The sequence below is a fragment of the Saccopteryx leptura genome, chromosome 4 (genome assembly GCF_036850995.1).
Source record: "Saccopteryx leptura isolate mSacLep1 chromosome 4, mSacLep1_pri_phased_curated, whole genome shotgun sequence".
Classification (NCBI taxonomy): domain Eukaryota; kingdom Metazoa; phylum Chordata; class Mammalia; order Chiroptera; family Emballonuridae; genus Saccopteryx; species Saccopteryx leptura.
The window spans coordinates 185,330,292-185,343,394 of NC_089506.1; the positions used below are offsets into that span (position 1 = coordinate 185,330,292).

At 38.1% G+C, this 13,103-nt stretch overlaps 1 protein-coding gene across 1 annotated transcript in view; it reads left to right on the plus strand.

Annotated features, from left to right (window-relative positions):
• The first annotated feature begins 642 nt into the window (after window positions 1-642).
• CTXN3 (cortexin 3) overlaps window positions 643-13,103 on the plus strand; it is a 63,300-nt gene continuing 50,839 nt past the window's right edge. Inside the window, exon 1 of the mRNA XM_066379929.1 lies at window positions 643-690. The gene's annotated coding sequence lies outside the window, so the exon portion shown is untranslated. The remainder of the gene's footprint in view (window positions 691-13,103) is intronic.

Consider the following 13,103-nt stretch of genomic DNA (forward strand, 5'->3'; position numbering starts at 1 on the left):
GCACACAATCGGCATCTGTTTGGGGAGGAAACAAAAAGATTTGTTTTAGATTAGGGATCCACCAAATCATGCTTTTCAGAAAACTTCTGAACCGTTTTATTATAATATCTATTGGTCTAGATAGGAAAGGTTGTTTAGTTTACACTATGTTACTATCAAATCTGCGATGTGATGTACAATTTTAGACGGTAATAAACGAGGCTCCAAATTCTTTTGTAATGCAGAGAACTTTTTAGTAGTGCTTGGCAGACTAATCAATGTTGTTTTTACAACTTAAAGTAAAAAGCATTTGATGGAAAACTGCTGTTGCAGAATGACATTGTACTTTAGTGTTTTCAAAAAAAAAATGTCTTTTTTTAAAAAAAACACTTTTTAAAAAAATGATTAAAACCCCAAAGATATAAAGTTATCTTAAAGTAGTTAAATGATGAATATCTATATATTTTATATGCTCCAAATTTGGAAATATTTTCATTGTTGGACAATTAGTACATTCTATTCTCTAGAGAGAAGCTTTTCAACTCCTTATCTCTTGGAGGCTAGAGTAACTGGTTGGAAGATAGGTTTGCATATTTATTTGAAAAACATTCAGAACTATTCTCAGTTCTGTCTCCATTTGGTTCCAAATCAGGGGCTCTCTGACTCGAGTTGGTGCTTTGCTTCTGAAAATGCTTAGAAACGCAATCAAGGGTAAGGCTTGAGAACTTTTGAAATCACTGAATATTATTAGCGGTGCAAATAAATGTTTTGGATGCTCCGCCTAGTACCTTTAAAACTTGCTGGTGGTGGGGGAATGGAAAGGGATAAAACAAGAGGATGGGGGGAAAGGAGGAGAGGAAGCGTTCCCTGTAAGAGACATGGCAAGTTGCCACCAATCGGGAAATGGCTGATTAACTCTTCACTGCGTGTCTGTGTGTGTATGCATGCATGAGCACGTGTCTCTGTGTATGTGCGTCTGTGTGTTGAGTATAGGCATGTAAGCTTGCTCATTATTACTCAGGAGATCTCATTGGTATGTGTTTAATACTGAAGGAAAGTCCTAAAGGAGCTTGGGTAGTAAGACTGGGAACATGGGCTACCAGCTCCAAGAACCCAGACCTTTTCAACTTCGCCCGTCTGGGGGCACTGCTTCCTGGGTGGCAATAATCTGTGACAAGGATTTGCCCTCTTGCTCTGTAGGGGAGAACCCCTAAGGAATTCTGGGAAAATGACCTTGACCAGTGTCTCAGAGGGAGAAGGCAGGTTGTTCTAGTCTATGTTTCTCAACCTCTGTCCTTTGTTCTCAGACTTGCTGAAATTTGTCACTTTTGTCATTTTCCTTTTAAGAAAGTGACAGTTCCTGGAGATTTTTCACTCTGCATCGTCTCTTGACCTTTTTCTGAAAGGTTGTTTCTCATTTCACTGCCAGCTTGCTGCCTGGACCTTTTTGATTTGCAAGTATTTAGGGTGAATGCTCTTGTGTGAACTTTCTGTACCTCCAGCTGTATTTCACACCGGGGTTAACTCGCACTTGAAACAGAGAAATGTACAGACAGGATAAGATGGAATAATAACCGCCTATATTTTCTTGCAAGCTCTTAAATTCTGCAATCTGAACTTTCATATTTCAGATCTTATGCAAATCTGACTTTACAGAATACTTCTTTATGTTTTCTGCGAACTTTCACTGAACCTGAAGAAATGTCTCCCTTATTGAGATTATTGCAGAAATATCATACCCTCGAGAATTTGATATTCCCTTTCCTTCTTAATGTGTTTTTTTAAGGCATGAAAGCCCAACATTAATAGATGATCAAAACTATGTGGCATGTATATTTTACCCTTCCTAGTTTGAAGCACCAATAATATAAGTGGATAAGATGCTGAGAAGGGGGTCTTTATTTAGTGATAAATTCTAAAATAAGAAGGAAGAAACAGAATTTGGAGAATAAATGTTTCTGATGGCACAGATTTGTTCTTGAAGTTTTAATGATGGAAAAAATACATGACCAAGGTTTGATTTAAAATAGCTAAAAATACCTTATTTTTTGAAATGAGGTCTATTTGGATGTCAATTGAGTCACCCAATTCTGTCCAAAGTAAGTAGTAAAATATAATCCAATAAGGAAAACAACCTGGTAATACAGTAGAGATAAAAAAAAAAATAGGGAAACTAAGCGATAATCCATCCCTTTTTGTTTTTCTTGTTTTAAAAACTTCTGTATGAGCCAGGGCAAACAAACATGAATCTGAAAAATCCTAGAAATTAAGATAGCATTCATGGAAGCCTTATTTATTTATAAAATTTCCATAGTTTACCCATGTTCTAGTAACTGTACTATCTGTACTTACTAGTTTGTTAGGTATTTCCATTGCTCTAAAATTGTACTTGTTCTGAGATGTTATGTCAATAAATTATTTATCATAAAGATTTTCAGATTATTTGGGTAAGAAACAATTTTCATACTACATGTTCTGCTACTAAATGAGCCCCAGGTGATGGAGAAGCACTCTGGTGTATTTCTGGGGAGAGATCCCTGTGGCTATCCTAAGAAGCAAACACCCTATTCCCAAAGACAAAGTGATAGAGGGGGACTCCCCTTCTCTATTTTCCTTTTTTGTTAGGAGCTGGGTAAATGTATTAGTTTCCTATTCCTGCTTTACACACCACAGACCTAGTGAGTAAAACAATATAGATTTGTTCTCTTACTCTTCATGAGGTCAGAAGTCAGAAATCAGTCTCACTGGGCTAAACTCAAGGTGTTGGCCAGGTTATTTCCAATGGAGGCTGTAAGGGGAGAATCTCTTTCCTAGTCTTTTTCAGATTCTACAGGCTGCCTGTATTCCTTGGCTCGTGGCCCTTCCTCCATCTTCAGAGCCAGCAGTGAAATAGCTCTCCTCTCTGACTCCTGATTTGGTCCTTTCATCTTCTCTCTCTGACTCTGACTTGTCCTGTGTCCCTTTTATAAGGACCCTCGTGATTAACTGGGCCCACCCAGGTAATCAGGGTAATTAGTTCATCTCAAGATTCTTACCTTTATAAGTTCTACAACATCCATTTTGCTGTGTGAAGTTACATATTCACAGGTTGTAGGGCTTAGGGTGTGGAGATCTTTGGAGACCATTATTCTGTGTACCGTAGTGAACAAAGGCTCTGTAGCTCTAGGCTTTCACATGCCAGGACACCAGGATGCCTTATAGTGGGCAGGCCCTATTCTCATATCTGAGGAGGAATGATGAAAGGATAGTATAAAAGTTTAAGATGTAACCACTCTTGTAATTTTAATATTTATAATTGTTTTTTTTAAATATGCTCATCTTTTTTTTTTAATTTTATTTATTCATTTTAGAGAGGAGAGAGAGAGGGAGAGAGACAGAGAGAGAGAGAGAGAGAGAGAGAGGGAGAGAGAGAGAGGGAGAGAGACGGGGGGAGGAGCAGGAAGCATCAACTCCCATATGTGCCTTGACCAGGCAAACCCAGGGTTTCGAACCGGCGACCTCAGCATTTCCAGGTCGACGCTTTATCCACTGCGCCACCACAGGTCAGGCCTATAATTATTTTGTTTAAATGTTTATTTTATTGATTTTAGAGAGAGGAAGAGAGAAAGCAGGAGAGAGACGGGAACATCGAGCTGTTCTTGTGTGTGCCTGACTGGGGATTGAATCCGCAACCTCTGCGCTTCGGGACTATGCTCTAACCAACTGAACTAGCTGGCCAGGGCATTACTTTAATATTTATACCATCTTGACTCACTGAGGTCTTCCTGGTGAAGGTTTATTTATAGAGTACAGGCATTGGAACTTAGCTTTTAAACTTACTCCATTGTTTGCAAGAGAGAACGAGAGAAGGACTGACTATCTAAATGATGTGAAATAAATTTTAGAAGTGTTTTTCTTTTTTGGACTCCTTCCCAGCAAAAAGAACATTTTCCATTTATAGCCTGTGCCATTTTGAAATGACTTGTCAAGGTTTCTAGAGGCTGGTCAATGAGTTTCAAATATGTTTATTGATGGACAAGATTAATTTTACACCAAAACTTTTCCCAAAAGCATTAAATCAAGCTGCAGATACTTCTGTCAACTGTGCAGTTCTTACTCAGTTACCACATTCTATGCCAATTTTCTATTCAAAAGAGTGTGACATTCAATAAAAGGGTTTCTTGGTATGAGATAGGGACAAATGAGTCCCCAAAAGACTAGCAAGCAGCCATTAATGATAGACTGGTTAGCAGAGGACAAAATCATCAGAACAGTATATCCCAGACTGGCTAAGGTGATGACCCCCAATACACAGGTTCGTTTAGAAGTCTGGGGGTCATCTCAGTGGGTCTCAAGAAACATCCTTGGCCATTAGTGCCCCTAGACTATCCCTCAGGTAAGTCTACATGGGCAATGTCTTAGATTTCTCATTTAGTCCCAGAGCAGACCCCAAGCTGGAATCTCTTTATACTGTTCTTCGGGACTATTTTATTATGGACTTTAAGGACTTTATGGGACATCAAAGCTCCCTGCATGGCCCAATTCTCAGTAGAATTATAACACAGGCAACTACTGAAAGTCCCTGAGCAAACATAAAGACCAGGGCTGCCTATCAAGTACCCACCTTTCCCATAATCCATTAAAATGGCAAAGATGTCATTCCCTCCATTTAGGATTTATCATGGTTTTGTCATAATAAAAATAAAGCCCTGGAAAGGCCTTTTTAAAGATTTTTACATCCCCAAAAAATCTGTCTGCATTTTATTTTAATAGAGATTTTCAAATTAGTCATCAAAATGCCAACAATGCCCAGTCATCATAAATTCTAGTTAAAAAGTTTATTTAAATAAGTACACTTATTTCCCCACCCTTCAGCTTCTAAAGCGAGTTAGGGACTTGATTTTCATGAAGTCAGAATCATATTTTCTTTGTAGTAAAATATCTATTTTTCTTGAGAAACATTAATACATAATGGTGTTTCTTTTTCAGTTAATCTAAGAATTAGGTTTTATTTGTTACTGTGGGTGTCTGCTAATTGCTTAGGAAATTGCTTATATAAAACCCACCACTTTTTTTTTTTATTGCAATCCACAGTGAGAACATTTTATAGTGCAGCCTGACATCTATACGGACTATAGAGGTTTGGTTACATATTTCTGAAGCAAAAGTTATATAAAAAATAATTTTCTTTCTTATGGCTATATTCTATATTTTTCTTCCTATATTATTTTATTTTATTAAGAAGCTACTTGTTATGACTCTCTAAATTGATTTTATGACCAGCAGTATGAAAAACATTAAATGATACAAAAACTCATTTGAGTTGGAAAGAGAAAACATGATCATGAGCAATTCAAATTAATTGCCTGAACATAGGCTATTATAAAAAAATTAAAAGCTAAGTGCTTGAATTATGAAGTTCATGGCTCAAAATTTTCATTAAGCTTATATTTGTTAGATTTATAATGACTTTTAGAACAATGATATTGAGTAACCTAGACTATCAGTAAAAATAATATATATTTTTAAAGCTGTGGAGGTGGTTCAGCCTATGATGTGAATACAATTCTCCTAAAATCTGTTGTGCCGCTTATAAACACCTATGTTATATTTCAACACACAGAGAATTTCATCAAGGGTGTTAACCCATGCTACATGTGCGCATCTAAGCGAATCAAATGTCAGTACTTTTTCTTTAATATTTGGCACTCCCACCTCCCCCCAAAAGTTACGAGGGCTGAGTATTTTTATTTTGGGATGATATCAAGATTCTCCCTAGCTGACAGAAGCTTCAAGATGTCCTCAAGGTGTTCTACTGGGTCAGAGGAGAAGATATTACTGAGGAAGGTAAGGTTTTGATGAATAGAGGATGGAGTTTATATTTGCAGATGAGCTGAATGGTTGAGACAGCAAAGCCCAGAAAAGATCAAGATGCTTCTCTACTCCATAATTCAAATTTAAACAAGACTAAACTGTAAAATAAGAATGATAAACCTGTCTGACCAGGTGGTGACACAGTGGATAGAGTATTGACCTGGGATGCTGAGGACCCAGGTTTGAAATCCCAAGGTCACTGGTCTGAGTGAGAGCTCAGCAGCTTGAGCATGGGGTCACTGGCTTGAGCATGCGATCATAGAAATGACCCCATGGTTGCTGGCTTAAAGCCCAAGGTCTCTGGCTTGAGTCCAAGGTTAATGGCTTGAGCATGGAGTCACTGGTTCAGCTGGAGCCCCCAGTCAAGGCACATATAAAAAGCAATCAATGAACAACTAAAGTGCTGCAACTACAAGTTGAGGCTTCTCATCTCTCTCCTTTCTTGTCTGTTTGTCCCTGTCTGTCTCTTTCTCTATCAAACAAACAAACAAACAAACTAATCAAATATTTATTTTTCTATTGCTTATTGTTTTAATTCTGTGATTGTTTATATAAGTATATGCATAAACTGTATTTCCCTATGTATAAGACACACCTTAATATTGGGGCCCGAAATAAAAAAAAATGTATTACATAAAGTTATTGAACTCAAGTTTTATTCATTATAAAATTCATACAACTCCTCATCACTGTCAAAACTTCCATCCATTAGCTTGTCCTCATCTGTGTCTGATGACATTTCACTGTCTTCATATATTGCCTCATCCTCAGTTCCATCTATGGCATTTGAAATACCACACTTCTTAAATGACCTGACAATGATCTAAATCTTGATATTATCCCAGAATCTTTTCACCCAGGTACAAACTTCTATAGCTGGTTTCTTCATTCTTCCTGCTGGTGTCAAATTGTCCCCAGAAGACTTTATCCATTGGTTCCATTCGTCTGTCATGGCAGCTTTGAAGGGTTTGTTAATGCTGACATCAAGTGGTTGGAGCTGGCTGGGATGTCAAGCCTCCAGGTATGACGGCAAGTTTTGTTTTTTGCTCTGCAGCAAACTTCTTTGTGTTTTTTGTTATGTGTGCCCTGAACTGATCAAGCACAATAGCGCAGGTTTGTGTAAGAGCCCACCTGGTCTCCTTCTCCAAACTTTCTCAAACCAAATCATCATCCCATCCTGATCCATCCAATTCTTGTCATGAACATGGACAATTACTCCTCGAGAAATGTCTTCTTTTGACATTGTTTTGTGTTTGAAAATCAGCATAGGAGGCAGCTTGGTTCTGTCAGCACAACAACCTAGAACAACTGTATAATGACTCTTTTCATGTCCACTTGTCTTCACAGTTACAGTTTTCACCCCCTTTTTATCAACAGTTCTGTTACTTGGGATATCAAATTGAAGGGGGACTTTGTCCATATTTACAATGTGTCCCAAGTCAAACTGGTGAGTCTTCAGACATTGAATGACAAAGCAATGAAATTCAAGGGCCTTCTGCTCATAGCTTTCAGGCATCTTTTGGGCAAGTCAAATGCATGTACGCATGCTTAATCCATTCTGTTTCATGAACCTGAAGCACCAATTATGTCCTCCTTTGAAATCAGTAACTTCTTTTTCATCAACGATTCCTTTTGCCTCTTGCTGAACTGTCTTTGTGGACACAGGAATTCCAACTGCCCTTTGCTCTTCAGTCCATACCTTCAATTCCCTCTCTAAATCAGGCCATTTTGCTGCTTGCCTCTCATGGCCTTCTTCTGCTGTGGCGTTTTCAGTGGGGTTTCTTCTCCCGTAGCCAGTCTTGGATTGATTTCTCAGTTGGAGGAGGACCAAACTTATGTTCAGCAGCACGATTTCCATTCACTTTTGCAAACTGGATCACTTTTTTTTTTTTTTTTTTTTTTCATTTTTCTGAAGCTGGAAACAGGGAGAGACAGTCAGACAGACTCCTGTATGCGCCCGACCGGGATCCACCCGGCACGCCCACCATGGGGAGACGCTCTGCCCACCAGGGGGCGATGCTCTGCCCATCCTGGGCGTCGCCATGTTGCGACCAGAGCCACTCTAGCGCCTGGGGCAGAGGCCACAGAGCCATCCCCAGCGCCCGGGCCATCTTTGCTCCAATGGAGCCTTGGCTGCGGGAGGGGAAGAGAGAGACAGAGAGGAAAGCACGGCGGAGGGATGGAGAAGCAAATGGGCGCTTCTCCTGTGTGCCCTGGCCAGGAATCGAACCCGGGTCCTCCTCATGCTAGGCCGACGCTCTACCACTGAGCCAACCGGCCAGGGCCAAACTGGATCACTTTTAACTTGAATTTAGCACTGTACGAAAATCTTTTCTGAACCATTTCTGGGCAGAACTTGGCAAAACTTAACCTACTGTAATATACTGGTAACAAGTTTGAAACAATGAGCTCAAAGACGGCAAGCGTGAAAAAGAGGAAAATGCAAGTAAAAAAACTATAACCACTGTATAAGATGCACCCAGTTTTTAAGACCTCAAATTTAAAAAAAAAAATGGGTGCATCTTATACATGGGGAAATATGGTACCTCATTATCCTGCCTGTTGCTTGGCCCACCCTCTTCAAGGAAGAAGTGAGGTTGTAATCTTAGTTGGCTGTTGGTGGTCCATGGGTATTTCTTTTCTTTTTTTAAAGAGTTTATTTGGGCCAAACTGATGACATATGTCAGGGAGCAAGATCTCAAGTGCTGCCCCGTGGTGTTTCTTCACCATGGATAAAGCATTCCTGCTGGAGAACCCCATTTGTCTTACGCTACTCCTCTAACATAGTTGTACTGAATATAAATAACTTCAATTAATCTTCACTTTTAAATTGCCATAGATGCTGCTTCTAAATGCATTTTGCATCCACTGATGAGTTTGCTAAGTGGGTGACCTTCACATCCTTGGACGGGAGGAAGTGCAACCTGAGACCCAGGATTACCAAGTTAGATGGAAGAGCTAGAGTTGGAAGAAAAATAGCTCCTGAAGGCCCTTGAAGCAGAGTTGATTAGTTACAAAGAGCTTGAGGGCAGAATGCCTCTCTTTGCACTATTTTTTTTTTCTCCAGCATTTCTTGACAGGTTTTTAGACTTTAGGCTTTAAAAAGGAAATCTCTACATGTAAAGATGGCTGAGTGAGGCATGGAAAATAACATTTGTTCAGTGTCAGGGGTTTCACATCTGTGCTCATTCAAATGGCCCAACATGATTGGTAATTCTTTTATTCAGCAAATAGTTATTGAGCACTTCCTATGCGTCATGTACACACACGCATGCACACACAGACCACCTACCTATATTTCATACAGGTATATATATATATATATATATATATATATATATATATATATATATATATATATATATATATATCTTCCAGTAAGTTTTAGAGAAAACAATAGTATATCAAAGTAAAAGAAAAAAGAAGTGCAGTAGGAAGGCAAGATCTCTCAATAATGGCGATCTCTGACCAACATCCTAAACTACATGAGGGAAAAGAGCCCCGCAGCATATGCAAAGGCCTGAGGTGGGAGCTGCTGGGCATGTCTAAGGAACAGCAGGAAGGTCCACGTGTCAGGAGCTGAGTGAGTGAGTAGTACAAGGTGAGGCCATGGAGAAGGAACGGGGCATTGGCAGATGAGATATATGCATGGGACATACGTATACTAAAAAATTATTTGGTATTTATCAAATTTAACTGGATGTCCTTCCTTTTTCTTGCTGTATCAAGTAACCCTTTTTCTTCCTTCCTTCCTTCTTTGCTTTCTTCCTTTCTGTGTGGTATTCATTTGACCTACAGTTTGACGTTTGTTCCAGTGTCAATTTCATTTCCTGTCCTTATTGATTTGATTTTCTTTTAAAAAATCAAAACCATACAAACCGTTACTCTTGGAGCAGTGTCATCTCCTCCTCTATGCCTTCTACCCCCTCTATTCTTGTTGGCTACCAACTTTATTCTTTTCTGGGTATATTGTTCTTATGTGGTTTGTTTGATTGATTTTTTTGTAATGATAAGAAAACATGTACATATTTTCTAATTTTCTTTTTGTTCTTATGAAAATTTTGGCATTCTATATATGGTCTTTTGTACTTTGCTTTTTCCACTTAATAATCTCTCTTGGAAATTATTCTGTATCAGTTCATAAAGATCTTTCTTCTTTTTACAGCTGTGTAGTATTCCACTGTCTATAGTACAATAATTTATTCAAGCAAATCTTTTCTACTTAAACATTTAGGAAGTCATCAATGTTTTACACTAACAAGCAGTGCTGCAAATAAAAAACTTTGTGCATACATATTTTTGTACTGATGAACATGTGTCTTCAGGATAAATTCCTAGAAGTGAGATGTAGGATCAACAGTAAATTCATATGTAATTTTGTTAGTTAATGCCAAATTGCCCTTCATAGGAGTGATACCATTTTATATTCTGAATAGCAATGTACCTATTGGCACTAGTATCTCAGTACAGTTTTAATTTGTACTCTACTTATTATAAAATGGAACATCTTTTGATATGTTTAAGATATATTTTTAGATTCTTTTTGTGAATCATCTGCTCATATCTCTTGCATAATTTTCTACAAGAGTTTTTTCTTAAAATATTCATTGTATATTGGGGATATCAGCCCTTTATCTGAGATATAGGTTGCAAATATTGTCTCGAAGTTTGTTGTTTTTCTTTGTGTTCATTGTGTTTTTGTTTTAAAGTAGACCAATTTCTGTACTCTATATTCAATTTCATTAATCTTTCTCTCAATTCATGAACATGCGTATGTTTGGAAGGTAGAGGGAGTTTACATGGTTTGGTGACGAATTTGCTGTGGAGCATCAGAGAAAGAGGAGCCCAGCATGACTACACAATTTTGACCTGAGCAAATAGAATGTTAGAGATTCCACTTACTGAGGAGAATTCAGTTTTTGTGGAGAATACCAGGAGTTCTATTTTGGCCACATTAAATCTTAGATGCCTGTTAGATGTCAGGCAGCAGATGACTTTGAATATAGATTTAGAGAAAAAGCAAGAAACATTTAGAATCAGCCATGTAGTGACAGAATTTAAAACCATAAAACTGTTAGGAGGTTTTGATGAAAGCATTATGTCTATTTTGGGGATATATCTTGATATTTTGAGGGTTTAAGTCACCCCTTCAAGTCAAGTGCAGACCTGGCTCATGAATCTAAGTCTTATCCTCTGTATTTGTCTGCTGTGGCTGCCTAACAAAATACCATGTTCAGGGGGGCGGGGGAACTTAACCCATAGAAACTTATTTCCTCCTAATTTTATAGGCTAGAAGTTTGAGGTCAAGATACTGGCAGGATTGTTTCTCTTAAGGCCTTTCTCCTTGATTTGAAGATGGTTGTCTTCTTCCTCATGTCTACACAGTCTCCTCTATAACTTGTCTGCATCCTAATCTCTTCTTTTTATAAAGATACCAGTCATATGGGATTGGGGCTTATCCTCATGACCTCATTTTATAATTACTTTAAAGACCTATTCCCAAATATAGACCCATTCTGAGGTAATAGATGTCAGGCAGGCCTTCAACATACAAATGTTGGGATACAGAGTTCAGCCCATAACACTACTGTTTCCATGACACCAATCTGCGATGTCTTTGAGAGAAAACAGGGATCTAGAGTCTGAAAAACCATATTGTTTCATAAAAGAATTAAAATAACGAATACTTTGATGCTTGGAAATTAAGATTTCTCTTTTATTTGAATGATACTTATGTGGATGGTATAAGCATGAATGATATTTAATATGAGCCACAGTCCTCAGATCTATCCCCAGGGAAAAGTCCTTGTTCTCTCTGGGAAACATGGGATCTAGAAAGGTCCCCGCCCCAGAAGTGCCAGCAGTACGTTTGGGTCTTCTCTGGAGTGGAGGAGGATAGGAGCAACTTACTTTAGAAGTAGTGTCAATATTTATCTCAGAGAAGTCGTTCATTGATCACTAACACATGTGGATTAATGTAAATCAGAAATATCTGTCAGGTAGCAAAATATCCCAACTCCATCAGTATATATTCAGTTAGAAGTAACTCCAAGGAAATCTCTCCTTTTTCATGTAGCCTTTAGTTATATATGGAAATAAGAGTCGAGACATAAATGATTGTGGTGAATGCATTAAATAATTATAAACACACTGAAAACAGAAGAATAAAACCTCATGGCATGATTCCATCCTTTCTCCAAGTCACCTTTACTTGGAAAGTTTCTAAAAGTTCTTTTCTGCACTATTTTGTAACCTGTCTTTTAATATTTTTGTTACTTGGTGATTATTCACTGGCCTACAATGTCTGGGTGCAGGAAAACATCTTTATAAATTACTGGCTACAACTCATCAAGATTCTATGGAAGACAAATTACTTTGAGTTTGCCTTCCAAGAATTTATAGTCATTTCCTAGCAACTTTGTCACTGACATCTGTGATGATTTTTAAAAAAAATTATAATGTTATCTAGCATTTCTTCTTCTCAGAATAAATGATCTGAACTGAGTCAAATTTGCTCAAAGACATTAGGCTGGAATAGAGGTTGAAGCAACTTAGATTTTAGCTATAATATTTTTACAGAATTTTTAAAGTATAAGATTGCAGGGCAAGTCAGACAGAATATCTCAAATGCCTTGTGCTGCTTAGGAAGGTGACACAGGGAGTTTGGATCAGGGCAGCCTAGAAAGTGACAGCAGTTGTGGGTGGAAAGCAAAGACATGGCAACATGCAGCAAACAAAAATCATACAATAATATAAATGTTGATTTTATAGTTATACCAGTTAATTAAGGTAATTCACCCTTAAAAGTAAGAAAATCTACACTACACATAGGTGAGATATAAAACCAAGATTCATGGACACAGATAAAAGTGAAGTGGTTACCAGGAGATGGGGTACATGGGGGAGGGGGTGAAAGAATGGTGTAAATAGGTACAAATATAAGGTGACAGAAAATGATTTGACTTTGGGTGATGGATATACAACATAATCAACAGTTCAAATGCTATAGAAATGTTTACCCAAAACAAACATACTCTTATTGATCAATGTCACCATGTTAAATTTAATTTTGTAAGTAAAATTTAAAAAAAAAAAAGAAAGAAAGAAAAAGAAAGAAAGAAAGAAAGAAAAGAAAGAGAGGGAGGGAGGGAGGGAGGGAGGAAGGGAGGGAGGGAGGGAGAGAGAGAGAGAGAAAGAAAGAAAGAGGAAGGAAGGAAGGAAGGAAGGAAGGAAGGAAGGAAGGAAGGAAGGAAGGAAGGAAGGAAGGAAGG